Source organism: Bos grunniens, chromosome 10 (genome assembly GCF_055505025.1).
Source record: "Bos grunniens cultivar Pamir isolate PY7600 chromosome 10, Bosgru_T2T1.0, whole genome shotgun sequence".
NCBI classification, from domain to species: domain Eukaryota; kingdom Metazoa; phylum Chordata; class Mammalia; order Artiodactyla; family Bovidae; genus Bos; species Bos grunniens.
The window spans coordinates 52,477,556-52,498,557 of NC_141174.1; the positions used below are offsets into that span (position 1 = coordinate 52,477,556).

General features: G+C 43.0%; 1 protein-coding gene across 7 annotated transcripts in view; it reads left to right on the plus strand.

Moving 5' to 3' along the window:
- The window catches only part of FAM81A (family with sequence similarity 81 member A), a 151,959-nt gene that overhangs the window by 50,917 nt on the left and 80,040 nt on the right, over window positions 1-21,002 (plus strand). For 2 of the 7 annotated variants that reach the window (XM_086321260.1, XM_086321266.1), the window contains exon 1: window positions 15,798-15,936. The exons of 2 other annotated variants lie outside the window; for them this stretch is intronic. The gene's annotated coding sequence lies outside the window, so the exon portion shown is untranslated. Of the gene's footprint in view, window positions 1-15,744; window positions 15,937-16,019; window positions 16,038-16,430; window positions 16,505-21,002 lie in introns of those variants that run through there. 3 more of the 7 variants (XM_086321265.1, XM_086321261.1, XM_086321262.1) reach the window with 3 other exon arrangements.

Genomic DNA, 21,002 nt, shown 5'->3' on the forward strand with positions numbered 1-21,002 from the left:
TGGGATTGGTGTATACACACTACTATATATAAATATATAATAAGGACCTACTGTACACCACAGGGAACTCTACTCAATACTCTATAATGATATACACAGGAGAAGAATCTAAAGCAGAGGGGATATATGTAGATGCATCTGATTCACTTTGCTGGACACCTGAAACTACCACAACATTGTAAATCAACTATACTCCAATAAAAAGAATTTTTAAAAGTTGCTTATGTTTCTTGGTCTTTCACAGTTGCCTATGGACTTTCTGCCACATATGCTTTTCCTCCAATCTTCCCAATTTGGCAATGTACCAGCTTTTGATTAAACTGGTAATCAACATTTACATTATGTCTGTTGTTCACAGCTGAGCTATGTATGGTTGTACAACTATTTTTCTTCTCTTCATATTAATAATTGCCTTCTTTGGCCATTGCTTTAGTTCTTTTTGCACTTCTCACTAATTCATCTATAAACTTTTTGATAGAATTATAACTCCTTTCACTGTGGTACAAACATACTAGGTAAGCTGTTTTGTCTTTCTCTCACACATTCTCTCTAGCTCTCTTTCATTTTCTTGGGAATATCTTCCCTGTGGTGTTCCACTTCTTGCTTCTGTCTGCACTAATTGCTCTCCATAAGACCTGCTGGATATCAGTCCTGGGATGACTTTTGTCATAATCCTAAGAATTTTCTTTTGGAGTGGATTTTCTACTTCTCGGACCCATGTCTATTTATTTTTGGTTTACTTTCTTTTAAAATTATTTTTATTTATTTAATTTTTTAGGTGTATAGTGAAGGGATTCAGTTACAGATACATATATGTGTGTGTATATATGTATATATATATATTTTAGATTCCTTTCCCATATAAGTTATTATAAAATATTGAATACAGTTCTATGTGCTGTATAGTAAATCCTTGTTGTTTATCTATTTTATACATAGTGTGACTTTTTGGTTTACTTCTCACATGGTTTACATTTCTAAGTAAATTCCTTAGGAAGTGTGCAGATGGGGTACATTTGTGGGAAGAAGCATATATGACAATGTCTTTGTTTTGCCCTCAGACTCAATGGATAGTTTATCCGGATGTAGAATTTTAGAGTGGAAATATGCATCTCTCAGAATTTCACAGGTACTGATCTTGCTTCCAGTGTTACTAAAGTGGTGGCTTCTTCAGCCTGAACGCAGATGTGATGGCCCTTCCCTGCTCCCTCCCTGGTGCCAGTCTCAGTGCTCTGTTGAGGCAGGAGCTGCTGACCCTAGGCTCCACCTAGCCCACTAGGCCAACCTGCTCCCACCACCCACCCACTAGGCAAGCGGGCAGGTGGGAGCTCTGCTCCAGGGCACCAGCTTCCAGGCCTCCTCGCTGGCACAAACTGACTGCTGGGGCCAGTGGTGAGCTAATCCCACGGCGCCCGCAGCCTCAGACAGTGATCCTGGTTAACAAGCATGTCCGCTGCCTCTGCATGGCCACTGTGGTCTCTGCCGCTTGCATGCCTCTCTACACGGAGGGTGGAGGAGGACGTTCTGCAGCAGCAGGGTCCTTCAGACCAGCCGCTTTCTGGAGTTGCACCTTCTGCTTGTCCTGCAGAGGCACTCAGTAATTGGTTGGTGCCCTTAGCGGTCCTGCTCAGCCATTGGTTGGTGCCATAGTGGGCCCCGCCCCTTCCCTCTTGTATGTAAAAGTTGCCTGAATTCAGACTGAGGGAAGCTGGTTTTTTGAGCTGCTGTCTGCCATCTTCTCCATCTGCTAGCTTTCTAATTAAACTCGTTATTCCTTGTTCCAATAACAGAGTCTCTCAGTTTATTGGCCTGTCGTGTGGTGAGCAGAATGAGCTTGGGCTTGATAATATTACTAAGATGTGCTTCTGACGTCTGATTCTTTGTATGTGGTTCTTACAGCCTGGAAGATTTTAGGATCTTCTCTTTATCTTTGGTGGCCTGATATTTCAAAATGAATTGCCTTGATATGAGTCTTTTTTCATTCACTGTCCCAGGGACGTGGTGAAAGTGAAAGTTGCTCAGTTATGCCCAACTCTTTGCGATCCCATGTACTATATACAGTCCATGGAATTCTCCAGGCCAGAATACTGGAGTGGGTAGCCTTTCCCTTCTCCAGGGGATTTTCCTAACCCACAGATTGAACCTAGATCAACTAGTAAGGCGGATTCCTTACTAGCTGAGCCACAAGGGAAGCCCTTGAAGGGACTTGGTGACTCTTTTCAATCTAGATGATCATGTCCTTCAGTTATAAGACATTTTCTTGTTTAATTTCTGCAACTTTAAAGGGCTTGCTTTGGGATATCTGATTGGCTGGCCTGTCATCCAATACTGGTCATAAAATGCCTGTGTTGAAGTTTTTTTAAGGCTTTACTTATAATTTTCTCTCTTTCAATTTAATAAAAGGAAAGTTGATATTTCTTGAGAAAAATTTTCTACAGATACCATTATTATTTCCTCCCCTTGGAAAGAGAGTAAGCTCTTCTTTGCAAAAAGAAATGTCAAACTTATTATATTAAGATTAGATAATATGTTGAGAAGGAAATGGCAACCCACTCCAGTATTCTTGCCTGGAAAAGTCCATGGACAGAGGAGCCTGGTGGGCTGCAGTCCATGGGGTTACATGACTGAACACATGTGCATGGGGGTGGAGGGAGATGGGTTGGTAGCAATAAACTGGGAGAACTAAAAAAAAAAAAAGATTAGATACTATGTATGCTTGTGTTTTAAACTTATAATGAATTAGCAAGACATTTGTATTTGTCAACTCCTCAGCCATTGCTGGCTACATTCAGCCTCATAGATGTCCACTGTGAGCAGAATGACTTCAATTTGCAGTGGGAGGAAGGAGGATGGACTAGTGATGTCATTTGCACTTTTCCCATGGCACCAGATACATAGGCCTCTTTCCGTTTTCAAGGGCCTGGGTGTGTGCTTTATTTGGTTGAATCATATAGGTGGGACAGGAAGGACTCAGATAAATAAGGCAGGAGCTGTACTGTGACAATCTCACTCATTGTTCTTAGAGGAGACCTTGGCATTTGTATTAGGTGCAGCCCAAAATGATCTAGGATGTTGGAACTGTACCTCCACTGACTAGGACTTGATAGTTTCATGCAAGGGAAAGAGATGGTTTGGGATGTGGCTGACACCAGAAGGAAAACTTAGAATTGTTCCAAGACAAGCAACGTCAGAAAACAGTGTGGGGTGTGAGTCAACCAGATTAATTACCAACTTCTGTCTGCATATGTAAGATAAAATAGTTGAGCCAATATTAATTAGACTTCCACTCTTCTGATTGGGGCCTTGGAAAAAATAGTAATAATAAAACATATATGATATTAAGTATGCTGCTGCTGCTGCTGCTAAGTCACTGTCTGACTCTGTGCGACCACATAGATGGCAGCCCACCAGGCTCCCCCGTCCCTGGGATTCTCCAGGCAAGAACACTGGAGAGGGTTGCCATTTCCTTCTCCAATGCATGCAAGTGAAAAGTGAAAGTGAAGTCGCTCAGTTGTGTCCAACTCTCAGTGATCCCATGGACTGCAGCCTTCCAGGCTTCTTCGTCCATGGGATTTTCCAGGCAAGAGTACTGAAGTGGGGTGCCATTGCCTTCTCCGGATATTAAGTATAAAAAACAACATTAAAATAGTAACTTAAATGTTCTAATTTTTTTTACATGAATTAGTGCTTTTGTTCTCAGTTAGAACCCAATGAAGTAAGCACTGCATTACCCCCATTTTACAGATGATGCAACTGAGTCAAAAAGAGGTTAAGTAACTAGTCTAAACACATACCAATAGTGTTCAGGAAGTTCACAGCATGAATCCTCCTAAAGAAAAAAAAGTGTCAAGTTTACAATTTATGATTCTAAGGGGAAGAAAAAGTTGCTTCCTGAGTCTGTAGTGATGAAAACCTGCTACATGACTATGTGGGGTGGGGGAACCACAGCTTCTGCTAGAAAATCCTAAAACTCATTTATATTACCTTGGGAAATCTGCTATATGTACATGAAAACAAAGTATCTAAATGCTAGAGAGGAAACAAAGAGGATTATACTTGATATTTCTCTCTTAAGAGCAATCAGATAATATTAAAGTACAGAATGTGTACTGTCTATCAATTAGGACTTAAAAAATCACTCTGTGTACGTTTTGCTAGCAAGCATGCACTCATAAAGCTCTTGGTTCAGTTTCATTATTTAAGAAGGTGCTCAAATCCCAAAATGCTTTTGGTTCTTTGTATATCAAACTAAAGATGCTTTTATCAGGTTCATTTGGAAAATGACACTAAATCTTCACTCTTTTCCAGGGTAGACCTGGGTGAAGGGGTAAGAAATCAGAGTGTTAAAATTAATTTGCTCTCCCCCAAATAAAATTTTTTATATGTTACTCTTCATATTCTCTGATAGGTGCAATCCTTGGGGGAAGAAAAGGGGAACAAAAACAGCATTTATTCACAATTCATGTTTCCACATGCTTTATGTACTGAAGTTTGTGATGCATTGTTCCCTCCCAGACTGATGTGGTCATCGGAAGGCCATCCAGCATCATCTGGTTAAAAAACAGGCCGTGGCATCAGAAGTGCCCAGGTTCAAATTCCACCATATAGTACTTCAAATTCCACACAAATAGTACTTAAAAGTTATACTGTATCTATTTCGTTTTCTCTATTACTATTTTTACATGAAATCTGACTAGGGCCAATAACATGAAAAATTGTCATTATATTTCAAATACAGAAACATCAAATACCAACCTCTGAAAATCCCACCCACGAATCAAGATTATTGCCAATTAATTTATTGATCTACGAGCCCTGTCAAATATCTTATCATGATGAAATTCCCACTGTTAGAAATCTGCCTAACATTGCAAATCCCAGCAGGAGTCTTTCTAGTTATACTCTACATCAGACACAGTAACTACCTTTTCAGCCACGACTCCTATCTGCCCATGAGCTACAGATAAATTATTTGAAACTTACATGCAAACAGAGCCTCCATATTCTTCATCTGTGTATTTGTTCTTCTAGTGCTAAACAGCTTTGGGACTTGGACAAGACTTAGTAATGTCTTTAAGTCTCAGTTTTATTCATGGATTGTTGCAAGGAATAAATAAAATACTATAGGTAAAGCATTTAGCCTAGAGCCTGATACATAAACACTGGCTATTATAGCATCAGAGCTAGATAGGGCCCACGTGAGGTAAAGCACTTAAGTGTGAAATTTAAGGGGGTGCCCCAAACACTCAGTAATGAAGATAAATATAATTTTAATGCAATATTTTGAAAATTGACAATTAACACCAAAAATCAGTGATGAACAAAATATCAAAAATTTCAACAACTACAGGATTGGTAGTCTTGATTTTTATTTATTTATTTTTTTGGTAGTCTTGATTTTTCTTTGCCTCACTTCAATGTGGCTTAGCATGGTACTGTATAATATATCATGTGTGTGGTGTGCATTGTTATGTAGTAGGTATTGTCATTTCTTTTTTGTTGTTGAACAGAACTGAAAACTGTCTCTTAATTCTCCTACCTGTGAGGATCACTGTCTAGTAATGTACTACTTGACACAGAAGCTGAAACAAGGGTGTCAGCTTATGTGGGGTTCCATTTTCTAAACTGTGCTGTCCTGACTGGTTAATACACAGTAAACAAACATGTTTGCTCAGCTATACTAAACTGAACCATTGTGACATGAAACTTCAGGAAAGCTTAAAGATTATACAGTGTATAATATACATATATATATATATGTCTATTTTCTGAAAATTAAGGAAAACCTTTTCAAAATCAATGTGCAATGGACTTTTCTTTGTTAAATTTTATTTTTTTTAAAGTTCGTTTAATTGGAGGATAATTACTTACAATATTGTGATGGCTTTTGGCATACATCAACATGAATTGGCCATAGATATGCATGTGTCCTCCCATCCTGAACCCCCCTCCCATGGGAAAGGAGTACATCAAGGTGACAAGTATATTGTCACCCTGCTTATTTAACTTCTATGCAGAGTACATCATGTGAAATGCCAGGCTGGATGAAGCACAAGCTGGAATCAAGATTGCCAGGAGAAATACCAATAACCTCAGATATGCAGATGACACCACCCTTATGGCAGAAAGCAAAGAGGAACTAAAGAGCCTCTTGATGAAGGTGAAAGAGAAGAGTGAAAAAGCTGGCTTAAAACTGGACATTCAAAAAACGAAGATCATGGCATCCGGTCCCATCACTTCATGGCAAATAGATGGGGAAACAATGGAAACAGTGAGAGACTTGATTTTCTTGGGCTCTAAAATCACTGCAGATTGTGACTGCAGCCATGAAATTTAAAGATGTTTGCTCGTTGGAAGAAAAGCTCTGGGCAACCTACACAGCATATTAAAAAGCAGAGACATTACTTTGCCAACAAAGGTCTGTCTAGTCAAAGCTATGGTTTTTCCAGTAGTTATGTAGGGATGTGAGAGTTGGATCATAAAGAAAGCTGAGTGCCGAAGAATTGATGCTTCTGAACTGTGGTATTGGAGAAGACTCTTTTTTTTTTTTTTTATTCTGAATTCCATATATTATGCATATATTTTTAAGTATGAGATCCATTCATTTATTATTTTTTTTCTTTTTTTTCTTTTTTTTTTATTTTTTTATTCTTCCAATTTTATTTTATTTTTAAACTTTACATAATTGTATTAGTTTTGCCAAATATCAAAATGAATCCGCCACAGGTATACATGTGTTCCCCATCCCGAACCCTCCTCCCTCCTCCCTCCCCATACCATCCCTCTGGGCCGTCCCAGTGCACCAGCCCCAAGCATCCAGCATCATGCATCGAACCTGGACTGGCAACTCGTTTCCTACATGATATTTTACATGTTTCATTGCCATTCTCCCAAATCTTCCCACCCTCTCCCTCTCCCACAGAGTCCATAAGACTGTTCTATACATCAGTGTCTCTTTTGCTGTCTCGTACACCGGGTTATTGTTACCATCTTTCTAAATTCCATATATGTGCGTTAGTATACTGTATTTATGTTTTTCCTTCTGGCTTACTTCACTCTGTATAATAGGCTCCAGTTTCATCCACCTCATTAGAACTGATTCAAATGTATTCTTTTTAATGGCTGAGTAATACTCCATTGTGTATATGTACCACAGCTTTCTTATCCATTCATCTGCTGATGGACATCTAGGTTGCTTCCATGTCTTGGCTATTATAAACAGTGCTGCGATGAACATTGGGGTACACGTGTCTCTTTCCCTTCTGGTTTCCTCAGTGTGTATGCCCAGCAGTGGGGTTGCTGGATCATAAGGCAGTTCTATTTCCAGTTTTTTAAGGAATCTCCACACTGTTCTCCATAGTGGCTGTACTAGTTTGCATTCCCACCAACAGTGTAAGAGGGTTCCCTTTTCTCCACACCCTCTCCAGCATTTATTATTTGTAGACTTTTGGATTGCAGCCATTCTGACTGGTTGGAGAAGACTCTTGAGAGTCCCTTGGACTGCAAGGAGATCAGTCCATCCTAAAGGAAATCAGTCCTGAATATTTATTGGAAGGACTGATGCTGAAGCTGAAACTCCAATACTTTGGCCACCTGATGTGAAGAACTGACTCATTGGAAAAGACCCTGATGCTGGGAAAGATTGAACGCAGGAGGAGAAAGGGCTGGCAGAGGATGAGATGGTTGGATGGCATCACCGACTCGATGGACATGAGTTTGAGCAAGCTCTGGGAACTGGTGGACAGGGAGGCCTGGCGTGCTGCAGTCTATGAGGTCGCAGAGTCAGACATGACTGAGAGACTGAACCTAACTGATTCATTTATTTATCGGGCTGCATCAGGTCTTAGCTGTGGCCTGTGGGATCTTCACTGCGTCATGCTGGATTTTTTGTTGTGGTGCACGAACTCTCTAGTTGTGGCACCCAGGCTCAGTAGTTGTAGTGGGTGGGCTCAGTTGCTTCCTAGCACATGAGATCTTAGTTCCCTGACCAGGGATTGAACCTGTGTCTCCTCTACTGCAGGGTAGATTCTGTTTGTTTATTTTATTTCTTTATTTTTAATTGAAGGATAATTACAATATTGTATTGGTTTCTGCCATACATTCAACATGAGTCAGCCATAGGTATATATATGTCCCCTCATTCTTGAGCATCCCTCCCACCTCCTACCCCATCCCACCCCTCTAGGTTATCAGAGAGCCCCAGTTTGAGTTCCCTGAGTCACACAGCAAATTCCCACTGGCTATCTATTTGACATGTGTTAGTGTATATGTTGCTATGCTACTTTCTCCATTTGTGCCACCCTCTCCTCCCTACTCGTCCCTCTCCACCTCCCCCCTGGCCCCAGTGTCCATAAATCTATTCTCTGTGTCTCCACTGGCAGGGCAGATTCTTAACCACTGGACTACCAGGGAAGTCCTTGCAATGGAATTTTCTACAAGGACTCCCTTTGTCACTGAAGTGAGTTTGGGATGAATCAGTTTAATTATAGAATTGTTCTAGAGCTTCTGTCCATAAGTTCTTTAGATAAATTTTCCTTTATTCCAGATTTCACTTTCTAGTGAGTAGTATCATGTTAAAGCTCAGTTGTTTGGTATTTCAACACAATCCAAGCTGCCTTTGCCCTTCTATGTACACTAGCAATTACCTAAGTTAAGACAAAGATGACATCTCCTAAGTTAACACTATTATGAAGAATCTTCCAATATTTTATGCTTCCCTGCTGGTTGTGCCCTAATTATAATTACTTTAAAAACCCTTATAAGATGGATAGGGAACAACAAATTCAGAAGCAAAACATAATATTTGAGAGAATTAGCCAACACATGAAGGGAAGTTATTAGCAATAAAAATAAGTCAATTACAATTTACTCAAAACATATAAAAAATCCATTATTTTAACATATAAAACAGGAAAATAAGGGATTTCCTTAATTCTAAGGTGTTATTATTCAGTTCAGTTCAGTTCAGTCACTCAGTCATGTCCAACTCTTTGTGACCCCATGAATCGCAGCATGCCAGGCCTCCCTGTCCATCACCAGCTCCCGGAGTTCACTCAAACTCTTGTGCATCAAGTCGGTGATGCCATCCAGCCATCTCATCCTCTGTCATCCCCTTCTCCTCCTGCCCCCAATCCCTCCCAGCATCAGGGTCTTTTCCAATGAGTCAGCTCTCCGCATGAGGTGGCCAAAGTATTGGAGTTTCAGCTTTAGCATCAGTCCTTCCAATGAACACCCAGGACTGATCTCCTTTAGGATGGACTGGTTGGACCTCCTTGCAGTCCAAGGGACTCTCAAGAGTCTTCTCAACACCACAGTTCAAAAGCATCAATTCTTTGACGCTCAGCTTTCTTCACAGTCAAACTCTCACATCCATACATGACCACTGGAAAAACCATAGCCTTGACTAGACGGACCTTTGTTGGCAAAGGAATGTCTCTGCTTTTGAATATGCTATCTAGATTGGTTATAACTTTCCTTTCAAGGAGTAAGCATCTCTTAATTTCATGGCTGCAATCACCATCTTCAGTGATTTTGGAGCCCAAATAAAGTCTGACATTGTTTCCACTGTTTGCCCATCTATTTGCCATGAAGGGATGGGACCAGATGCCATGATCTTCGTTTTCTGAATGTTGAGCTTTAAGCCAACTTTTTCACTCTCCTCTTTCACTTTCATCAAGAGGCTTTTGAGTTCCTCTTCACTTTCTGCCATAAGGGTGGTGTCGTCTGCATATCTGAGGTGATTGATATTTCTCCTGGCAGTCTTGATTCCAGCTTGTGTTTCTTCCAGCCCAGTGTTTCTCATGATGTACTCTGCATAGAAGTTAAATAAGCAGGGTGACAATATACAGCCTTGACATACTCCTTTTCCTATTTGGAACCAGTCTGTTGTTCCATGTCCAGTTCTAACTGTTGCTTCCTGACCTGAATATAGGTTTCTCAAGAGGCAGGTCAGGTGGTCTAGGATTCCCATCTCTTTCCTAATATTCCAGTTTATTGTGATCCACACAGTCAAAGGCTTTGGCATAGTCAATAAAGCAGAAATAGATGTTTTTATGGAACTCTCTTGCTTTTTTGATGATCCATCGGATGTTGGCAATTTGATCTCTGGTTCCTCTGCCTTTTCTAAAACCAGCTTGAACATCAGGAAGTTCACGGTTCACGTATTGCTAAAGCTTGGCTTGGAGAATTTTGAGCATTACTTTCCTAGCATGTGAGATGAGTGCAATTGTGTGGTAGTTTGAGCATTCTGTGGCATTGCCTTTCTTTGGGATTGGAATGAAAACTGACCTTTTCCAGTCCTGTGGCCACTGCTGAGTTTTCCAAATTTGCTGGCATATTGAGTGTAGCGCTTTCACAGCATCATCTTTCAGGATTTGAAATAGCTCAACTGGAATTCCATCACCTCCACTAGCTTTGTTCGTAGTGATGCTTTCTAAGGCCCACTTGACTTCATGTTCCAGGATGTCTGGCTCTAGGTGAGTGATCACACCATGGTGATTGTCTGGGTCGTGAAGCTCTTTTTTATACAGTTCTGTGTATTCTTGTCACCTGTTCTTAATATCTTCTGCTTCTGTTAGGTCCATACCATTTCTGTCCTTTATCGAGCCCATCTTTGCATGAAATGTTCCCTTGGTGTCTCTAATTTTCTTGAAGAGATCTCTAGTCTTTCCCATTCTGTTGTTTTCCTCTATTTCTTTGCATTGATCTCTTTGCATTGATCTCTGCATTGATCTCTGAGGAAGGCTTTCTTATCTCTTCTTGCTATTTTTTGGAACTCTGCATTCAAAGGTCAGGAGGGGCAGCCGTGAGGAGATACTCCTCATCCAAGGTAAGGAGCAGCAGCTGCGCTTTGCTGGAGCAGCCGTGAAGAGATATCCCATATCCAAGGTAAAAGAAACCCAAATAAGATGGTAGGTGTTCCGAGAGGGCATCAGAGGGCAGACACACTGAAACCATAATCACAGAAAGCTAGCCAATCTGATCACACGGACCACAGCCTAACTCAATGAAACTAAGCCATGCTGTGTGGGGTCATGGTGGAGAAGTCTGACAGAATGTGGTCCACTCGAGAAGGGAATGGCAAACCACTTCAGTATTCTTGCCTTGAGAATCCCATGAACAGTATGAAAAGGCAAAATGATAGGATACTGAAAGAGGAACTCCCCAGGTCGCTAGGTGTCCAATATGCTACTGGAGATCAGTGGAGAAATAACTCCAGAGAGAATGAAGGGATGGAGCCAAAGCAAAAACAATACCCAGTTGTGGATGTAACTGGTGATAGAAGCAAGGTCCAATGCTGTAAAGAGCAGTATTGCATAGGAACCTGGAATGTCAGGTCCATGAATCAAGGCAAATTGAAAGTGGTCAAACAGGAGATGGCAAGAGTAAATGTTGACATTCTAGGAATCAGCGAAGTAAAATGGGCTGGGATGGGTGAATTTAACTCAGATGACCATTATATCTACTACTGTGGGCAGGAATCCCTTAGAAGAAATGGAGTAGCCATCATGGTCAACAAAAGAGTCCGAAATGCAGTACTTGGATGCAATCTCAAAAACAACAGAATGATCTCTGTTCTTTTTCAAGGCAAACCATTCAATATCACGGTAATCCAAGCCTATGCCCCAACCAGTAACACTGAAGAAGCTGAAGTTGAACGGTTCTATAAGACCTTTTAGAACTAACACCCAAAAAAGATATCCTTTTCCTTATAGGGGATTGGAATGCAAAAGTAGGAAGTCAAGAAACACCTGAATTAACAGGCAAATTTGACCTTGGAGTACAGAATGAAGCAGGGCAAAGGCTAATAGAGTTTTGCCCAGAAAACACACTGGTGATAGCAAACACCCTCCTCCAACAACACAAGAGAAGACTCTACACATGCACATCACCAGATGGTCAACACCGAAGTCAGATTGATTATATTCTTTGCAGCCAAAGATAGAGAAGCTCTGTACAGTCAGCAAAATTAAGACCGGGAGCTGACTGTGGCTCAGATCATGAACTCCTTATTGCCAAATTCAGACTTAAATTGAAGAAAGTAGGGAAAACCACTAGACCATTCAGGTATGACCTAAATAAAATTCCTTATGATTATACGGTTGAAGTGAGAAATAGATTTAAGGGACTAGATCTGATAGACAGAGTGCCTGATGAACTATGGACAGAGGTTCGTGACATCGTACAGGAGACAGGGATCAAGACCATCCCCATGGAAAAGAAATGCAAAAATGCAAAATGGCTGTCTGAGGAGGCCTTAGAAATAGCTGTGTTATTATTATCAACAAAGAAAGCCACCAAAGAAAAGCCATCAGGAACAACACATATTTTATTAACTAGTTATTAACAGAATAGTGTCCCAAGGTGTGAACCCCACCTTTGTTCAATGTAAGATTTTTCTTATTTGATGAAAGATTTTTAACAAGGAAATGGATACGGTGATGATGAAATTAGTGGCAGAATTTAGATTGAGTTAGTGCAAAATGATGTATTATGCTCTTGTTTCTTCATGAGTCCAACAATACATATATGCAAAGACTATTTTTTCCTATCTTGAAAATGTTCACTTAGCACCAAAAACCCTTCTCCTGACCTATGTCTTACCCTCCCTGCACTTCAAATTTCTTTAAACACTGACCCACACCTGCTGCTGCAGTTTTCTAGCAGCCAGCCTTTTGTTAACCCACAGCAGTCCGAGAACTCAAAAATACCCTTGAAGGTCATCAGTGACCTTCTAGTTCCTACATTTTCTTGACTTCTGTGGGACTTGTCACCTTGAACCTTTCCCCCCAGAGCCTCTCTGAGATCATCCCTAATGTCTCTTATTCTTCCTCATTCCTTTGTGGGAACCCTCTTCCACTTTCTGGTTCCTAGATATGACCATTGCTTGTGGGTAAATCTTTTGGCACTTTATTATTGGTGAAGAACATTGTGTGACACACCTCAGAATGGATCTTGACACCCCACTGAGTTATAAGCCTTAGTTGAGAATTGCTGACTAGAAGATAAAGTGTTAACCACCCTGCAGGGCTCACCATATACTTGGCCTGTTTTCCAGCCTTTTTACAAATACCAGTTTTGACCTATACAATCCCTTGACCTGTCCCTGGATGAGCCTGTTCACTGGCCTCAGGAAAGCCCCTTATATTGTATCTTCATGACTTTTTTTGGTGCAGAAACAGAAGTCGGACTAGAACTCAGCTGTGGGAATTCCTTGGTGGTCCATTGTTTAGGACTCCATGCTTCCATTTCAGGGGGCATGGGTTTAATCCCTGGTCTGGGAACTCAGATCCCGTGAGTCATAAATCACTTAAAAAAAATCTCCACAGCATCTAGCAAAATACATCGCACTTGTTATTTGTATTTAATAACTGGTGAGCAGTACGATAGCCATCAAGTTTATAAAATTGCTCTCTTTGATGAAATTATTTTTGGTAATCTTTGCCAGTATTAAATAATTTGTAATACACAGCTTTTTACTTTAATGCAAAAAATCCATTTCCTGTAATGAGTCACAATCAAACAATTCTGGAAAAACAGATAGTTCTTTGAAATTTATCCTACAGAAATTGTTTGAGCTGGAAAAAAAATAAGATAGGCTTACATCATTGTGCACTGTGTCTCCTCAGGATTCAGAACACGTCACCTGAACAGGGGTAAAAAAAGGTCAGAAGTGGGAAGTCATGGTGCTAATTCAAGGCTACTATGAGACTTCAGGATTCCTATTGAGGAATTCAGAGTTTGAAAGAGCTACAATTAAGTGTCTTCTTACTAATGAATCTTTTAAAATTTTGGATTCTATTTATGCTATTTGATATGATTTTTTAAAAGTCAGAATAAAATGGTGTATATATGTAGCAAGGGCCCTCACTCACCAGGTCCTCTTCTTCTCTACCCTTGAGAGTGATGGAGTCTTGTGGCAAATACAGCAAACAGTTATGCTTCAAAGGCAGCAGAAGTACAAGAGAGAGTTTTCTCTGTTTTATAGATGCTCTACTCTGAGGATTTTAAGGATGCAGCTGCTCTCCCAGGAAGTCAGGAATGGGTGTCCTGCAGCTCTGTATCAAGGGGAAGTGCTAGAATGGAGCTGGGACCAGAGCAGAGAGTGGAACAGTAAGGGGAGAGGGATGAGGCAAAGAGGACTTTCATGTGCTCATCTGAGATGCACACCTTACTACGGTAACCCCATGTGGATAGGCGAGAAACACTTTGAACCTTTCTTGAGACTCTTCATGATGGGCTCTGGGTTTGAATGAGTACTTTCTGATAAGACCTGCACATCTTTCCAGACATAGCAGCCAGTTATGTATGTTTCAAATATATTTTCAGTGGCAAAAACTTAGTGCGAAACTGCGTGATACTGTTATGACCATGACATAGCATTGAATTCCATATGTATTTACTGAGTGCATACCATGTGCCAAACAGTGGGAATCAAAGGGAAAAAAGGGAAGAATAATCACTGAGCTAAAGGGATGCTCCTAGGTCAGATCTTCACACCACAGGTCTCAAGGTCATGCACTCTCCTTATGGCAATGGCAGTTTCAAGGGTGTCTGTTGTTATTTGACTGGTGTGTCTCTTGCTGTAGGCTCTATGAGAACAGAAATCTGTTTCTCTTTTTCTTCTTCACCATTATGTACTAGGGCTAACTAAGCACAGTTTCCAGCATTTGACAAGCATCCAATAAACATTGTTCCCTGAACGTTATGGATGCATTAACCCTTTATGGGGGTATTATTCCGTTTTATACGTAAGGAAACGGAATATCAAAGACTACACAGAAATCACTGCTGGAGAGAGGATTCCATAATAGCCCAGCCTGACTCCACAGCCCAGGGTCTGTCTGCCAAGTCCTACTCCTTTCCCTGGATTGGAGAGGCTGCGACTGGTGGGGTAGACGGTTAGGAACACCTGTACTGGGTAAATACTAGCGACGCGAAAGAGAGGTGAACCGGAGGTGGCGAGGCGGGCATAGGTGGGGGTCCCCAACTCTGCTACATCCCGCCCACAGACAGGAAGCAAAATTCTGAGTGGATCGGCTTGTGCATCCTTCTCAGAATCCACATTGAGAGGAAGGTGGAAAGAGTTAGGACGCTCTGGGAAGGAGATGAGGTAGAAAGGAGGAGGAAGGGAGGTGAAGAAGTCGGGTAGTGACAGATCTTTTTTGCGCTCGCGTCTGCTGCAATGAGACACCACCCCTGGTCCCAGTGGCGAGTGTCAAGGTGATTCATTAAGATGTCACTTGGCCGCCTCGAGGGTTACTTAGCTCCCCTGCACAGGTGGGGCGTCAACGCACAAGCTGTTTCCCAGACAGTGGCCTCGTAAAATAACTTCTCCCCAATGTGGAAGAAAGAGGGTGGGGGGAGATAATAACGCTTGGTTGTGGGAAAGAGGTTTGGTAAAGGGACGTGAGGGCTCTGAAGAGAAGTACAGTGCAGCCACCACGGCTATTATCTTAATCAGGCACCATTTCAACACCTCTGCCTTCAAATCAAGCAGCCCTACAACAGGATTTATTTTCCAATAAGCGAAATCCCCGCCCGCCGACTCGGAGTCGCTGGGCTGCGAGCTGGGTGGGAAACAGCAGCCGGAGGAGAGGCTATTTTGGGTGTGGGAACGCGGAGGGTGGAGGGGCGGCGCCGCGGGGCCGGGCGCGGGCGCGGGGAAAGCCTCCAGCTCGGGCTGCCACGGCAACCGCGTCCAGGCAACGCGCCCGGAAGCCGCTCGGGCGGCGCGCGGCGGCTCGCGCCCCCCGGGAGCCGCGAACCCGGCCGGGCCGCGCGCCGGGCCAGGCGGCAGGCGCGCGCTGATTGGACGGCGCTCCCCGCGGCGCGGGCCCGCAGCCGGGCGCCCCGCACAGCCCGCGCCAGCGGCCGCCGCACCCAGCCGAGCCGGCGAGGACATGGGCAGCCGCGGCGCGCCCGCCCCCCGCGCCGGTGAGTGCGGCGTCCCGGATCCCCGCCCCGGCCTCCTCCCGTCCCCCGTGGCGGGAGCGCCCGGGGCCAGCCGGTGACCTTGGGATGGCCCCCGGGGTGAGGTGGGCCAGGCTTAGGGGAGAGAGAGCTGAGTGTGGCCCATGTGACTTGCTGCCGGCGAGAGGGTTAACTGCATGCTGACGCGAAGGGATGAAGTTGGGCATCGAGCACGACTGGCATTGCATTTTTGCGGGGGCCGGGGGAGGTTGCATGCTGGCACACCAGCAGAAGCCCCGAGGGACTGTTTGGGGGAGCTGGGGTGGAGCACACATTTCCAGGGGGCAGTGTTCCCAGTCAGCTGTCCCGCTACTCAGAGCTGAGTGACCTTCGGTGGATTCATCTCTCTGCCCCCTCCCCACCCTTCTCTCATCTTTAAAAGGAGGGGCTCGGGTTCTTTGCAGTTCCGGGGTGCTGCCATGGTACTGTGAGCTGAGAAGGGTCCCCCAAGTACTGCAGGTGCCGGACATACAAGCCTTAGCCACGTTAGTTCTACCAGGAGTTTCCATTAATTTGCTCTCAAAGTGGTAAGGTATGTTATCGTTTTGTGAAAGATTGTGGAGAGAAAGCAGTGGCTTGATTAGAGAGTGGTTTCTCGTGATGCACAGGTAGCCTCTTGGGTGCTCTAAAGTCGTGAAGAAAATCAGGGTTAAAGCTCCTAGGTTCTTGTTTCCTGTAGTTAATCTAATAGGAAAGTTTGTATTTGAACAGGTAGAATCAAAACCCAATAGTGGCAGGCAGCAGCAAATTAAGTGAGTCATTTCTTCAGTATGCACGAGGTTGTGTGTGTGCGCGCGCGTGCTTGTGTGGCTGCGCTCACGCCCTCATCTTAAAGTCTGTGTGTCAGTGTCAGAAATTATTTCATAGGAGTAAGCAGAAATAATGCTCGAATGATTTGAATCCACGAAAGTGCAGCTCTCTGAGAAGCAGGGATGAACGTTTGCTGCTTGTTCTTTAAATGAGTTGGGTCTGTGAAGGTAACTCAGCTTTTACTGAGAAACCTCCCTAAGCATTTGCCCACTGGGGTATGTGGGGGGTGGGTGGGTAGTAGTGCTTCTGAGACTCAGTCAGTTGTATCACCTCTTCTGTCCTTGACGTTGTCTGGGGCCCGTTTCTATATTCTCAGTTCATGAATTTCTCTCTTCCTGGGAGAGGGAAGGGAGGCAATGCTCTGTCCGGCTTTCTGCTCCAAAGCAAACCTTGATACTCCTTCCAGTGTGATTTCATCTGTATAAAAATGTGGTTTGGGAAGACACATTTTTCAATGTTAATGAATAAGCTTCTCCAAACTTGTTTACCCGAAGGTTTAATAATCTTAAATGGTTTACATATTAGAAATCTGATAACATTCAGATACCAAATCATTACTGCCCAAGAATACCGCCACTAAGCCCTAGGAATCCTTTAATGAATCACACCTCATTACCCTTGGATCCCTTAGTAACAAACTATTCAGCCTCCTGTCCTGTAGGCTGCTCGCCTGTGTGCTCCAGCCTGCCTTTCAGTCTCTTGTTTTTGTACCTCCTGCAGCCACTTGCCTTTGTGGTCATTTTGCTGCAGCTGAGTCCATCTCCTGTCCCTTCCCTAGCTCCAGAGGCTGAGTGAACAAGTTCCCTCAGAACATCCCTCTCTCATCTCACTGGTGCAAGGATTGGGTTTTCTCTCGCTTCCCAGTGCCGCCTCCAAACCATTAACCCATCCCTAACAGTCTTCTCTACAGTTCTTGCCATCTGCTTGTGCTCCAAACCCTCCTTCTTATTGTCTGAGACAGTGCTTGCCCAACCTAGTGGCTCTTCAGAATCACCTGGAGCACTTTGAAAAACATGGCGCTTCAGACTCTCCCAAACATACCGCATTAGAATCATCAAGGTTGCTGCTGCTGCTGCTGCTAAGTCACTTCAGTCGTGTCCGACTCTGTGCGACCCCATAGACGGCAGCCCACCAGGCTCCCCCATCCCTGGGATTCTCAAAGCAAGAACACTGGAGTTCTTGGAGCTGGTGGGAGTGGGGGTTGGAGAACAGGAATGAGGCAGTCTGTGCTTTGGGAAAACTGGCAGAACAGGTCTTCAGATATTTTCAGGAACTGATTTTATGAATCCAATCCTTGCATCTCCTTGTATCCCTTCATGGTGACATCAGTTCCTTGTGACTAGCAGAAAACCTTTGCAAAGGTAAGTTCTTGTTTGTGTGAACTCCTCCTTTTCCAAAAAGTGAACTGATGTGCCAGTTGCTCATCGGGTCCAACTCTTTGTGACCCCATGGACTGTAGCCTGCAAAACTCTTCTGTTCATGGGATTCTTCAAGCAAAAATACTGGAGTGGGTTGCCATTTCCTTCTCCAAGTGATCTTCCCGACCTAGGGATCGAACCCGGGTCTTCCCGCATTGCAGGCAGATGCTTTACCTTCTGAACTGCCAGGGACGCTTCACCAAAGTCACATGTATTGACCTTCTTCTACTACCTCTTTGGAATAGTTTCTCAAAGCTATCTGAGGTGCTGCCCTGCTGGCTGCAGTCCTCTTTCTGTGCCAAATAAAACTTAACTCGAAACTCTCACATTGTACATTTTTTCTAAGTCGACAGAATCATTTCATTTGATGCTACAAAAAAAATTAATAAACAAACATGATTAACTAACTTGGTTCTCTTTTCTACCTTGTCTCTTGCGGATGATTTTGGTGTTTATGTTGAGGTTCTATTAATTCACTGAGTTCTTGAAGGTCATTCCTATCAACTCCTGTGGCTTTAGTTTCCACATCAATGCCTCACTTCTTGGACTTGTGTAGTCATGGGAATTTTTTCCACTTTCAAGATCTGGATGTCAGTTTTCTTGGCTGATTTTTCCCACCTACTACACCAGACTAACCATCACTGAGGACTCTGGTCCCTTAGTCACTTGGTGTTCCAATCCTTTTATGGCTCTCTTTCTCTATTTGGAGGATATACTATCCAGCCATTTTGGTTTTGTCTGGAATCCCAAATCCTTTGTCTTAACATGTTGGGCTTCTCATATTCCAGTCGTCAGTCCAAAATCACCCTCAACATCTGCTTTTTCTTCTCCCAGTCTGCCATGTTATCTGCCAAGTTATCACAAAGACCTTTCCACTGGTTCCACTGCAGATTTATGCTAGCTCTAATTTCACTAGGTCTTACTTTTCTGTTAAAAAAGAAATCCATCTTTTATGAAATCCAAGCTGCATTTCTTTAGAGGTGATGCCAAACTTTTCCATTCCTTAAACATCCAGTCAATTTCCTTCTTTTTTTTTTTTTATTGATGAGATTAAGGATGTTTACATTGGAGCTAACTGCCCTTTGCTTTAATGTAAGTTTCCACTGTACCCTCTTCACTACCCCAAGCGTTTTTTTTAAAATATATATATATTAGTTATTTATTTGGCTGCATCAGGTCTTAGTGAAGCATGCAGGATCTTTTAATTGAGGCATGTGGGATTTAGTTCCCTGAGCTGAGCCCCCTGCACTGGGAGCTTGAAGTCTTAGCTGCTGGACCACCGGGGAAGTCCTTAAACATTCTTTCTTAATTCTTCTTTGACCTTCTTTATTTTCTTCATCCGACGAAGAAAATGTCTGTCAGTCCCTTACCCAAGATTAACTTGAGCACTCTGCATGCTGTATCCTGTGGACTTTGCCTGTTTCTTCTGCCTCTTTTGGGAACTTGCTCCATTTGTTATTCCCTTTCTCTAATTTCTTTGGTCCCTCCTTCGTCCCAGCCTTCGAGCTCCGCTTTTAGCCAGATTTTGCTCAGCTCCCCCAGATGCCTTCAGACTTCCATTTCCAGCCATGCCTTCTGAATTTCATTCAGAATTTTTTAAAAAGAATTTCATTTATTTATTTTTAGCTGTGCTGGTTCTTCCTTGCTGCATGATCTTTTCCCAGGTTGCGGAGATCGAGGGCTACTCTCTAGCTGCGGTGCATGGGCTTCTCATTGTGGTGGCTACTCTTGTTGTGGAGCAACAGGCTCTAGGGCGTGTGGACTTCAGCAGTTGTGACTCTCAGACTCTAGAGCACGGGCTCAGGAGTTGTGGTGCACAGTCTTAATTGCCTGCGGCATGTGGAATCTTCCCAGATCAGGGATCGAACCCGTGTCTCCTGCATTGGCAGGTGGATTCTTTACCACTGAGCTGCCAGGGAAGCCCCATTCAGAATATAACACCCAGAAACCCAGCTATTTTGTCTCTAAAGAGCTCTTCCTCCTAGCTTCCTTAATCTTTTTTCCCTTTTTAACTTTTTATTTTGAAATAATTCAGATTTACAGAAAAGTTGCAAGAATGATTTAAATAATTCCTGTATACTTTTCATCCAAATTCTATAAATATAACTGTTTACCACACTTGCTTTTTCTTTCTCACACATTCACTCTCTCTCTACACACACACGCACACATCATGCACAGACTCGCACATATATATTTGTCATTTTTCCTGAAACTTCAGAGTAAGTTATAGACATGATGCCCCTTTACCTCCCTCTCCAGTATGTCAGTGTATAGTTCCTTAAAAGAGAGACATTTTCTGATATAACAAGCAGCAGAATCAGTACATTAACATCGATTCTATTGGTACTGTTATCTATTCTATAGACCATATTCAAGTGTCACCAAAAGTCCTAGTAACATGTTTTAGAGTAAAAGAAGGGGAAAAATCTTTAAAAAACAAAACAAAACAAAACACAAAAGCCTCCTACTTGTCCAGGATCCATTCCAGACCTTGTGCTTTTCTAGTTGCCTTGTTCACTGCCTTTATTCTGGAAAGTCCTCAGTCATTCTCTTGTCTTCCATGATCTCAGCACTTAGGAAGGGCGAGGCTGGTGGTTTTGTAGAATACCCTTTAACTTGGGTTTGGAGTTCTCTTGGGGTAGATCCAGGTTATCCATCATTAGGGAAGCCTCCTAAAGGGAGATCCCATCTCCCTCTTGGTGCACTGACACGATTTACATGCTGTTTTATGCTCTCTGGGACCTGCTTTTGCTCTCTTGGGTTATTCTGACTTTGCTACTCTTCACACCCCTACATCCA